At 59.5% G+C, this 375-nt stretch overlaps 1 protein-coding gene across 1 annotated transcript in view; it reads left to right on the top strand.

Moving 5' to 3' along the window:
• Positions 1–375, top strand: part of CCSER1 (coiled-coil serine rich protein 1) — a 1844507-nt gene that overhangs the window by 479342 nt on the left and 1364790 nt on the right. The window lies entirely within an intron of this gene.

Genomic DNA, 375 nt, shown 5'->3' with positions numbered 1-375 from the left:
GTGAATTCTAAATACATATTTCATGAATACATGAATATATATTTTGTTGCCCCCCTCCCACGGTTGCTATGGCCCCCTTCAGGGGCTACAGCCTCCCACTGGGGGTAACAGCCCCCCAACAGGGGCCAAGTGGCCCCCACAGGGGCTACCACCCCCTCTGCAGAGCCCACATACATGCCACACCCCAGCCCCCCCGATTTCTGCCTCACCTGGCCCCATCCCCTACTTGCACCCCCAGGCCCCCATGGTTCCCCCACCAACCCCAGGCACCGGCATTTAAAAAAAGTCTTTACTCACCGCAGAAGCAGGGGCTGGGGGGGGCAGGTGGGGTTTGGAACTGGGTGGGGAAGGGATTGGGGGGGTTTTGGGGATAGG

The sequence above is a fragment of the Gavialis gangeticus genome, unplaced genomic scaffold, assembly GCF_001723915.1.
Source record: "Gavialis gangeticus isolate Ggan-Ray unplaced genomic scaffold, GavGan_comp1, whole genome shotgun sequence".
Taxonomy (NCBI): domain Eukaryota; kingdom Metazoa; phylum Chordata; order Crocodylia; family Gavialidae; genus Gavialis; species Gavialis gangeticus.
Note: the sequence above shows the minus strand (reverse complement) of the source record. Positions and strands in the feature narration are given on the sequence as shown.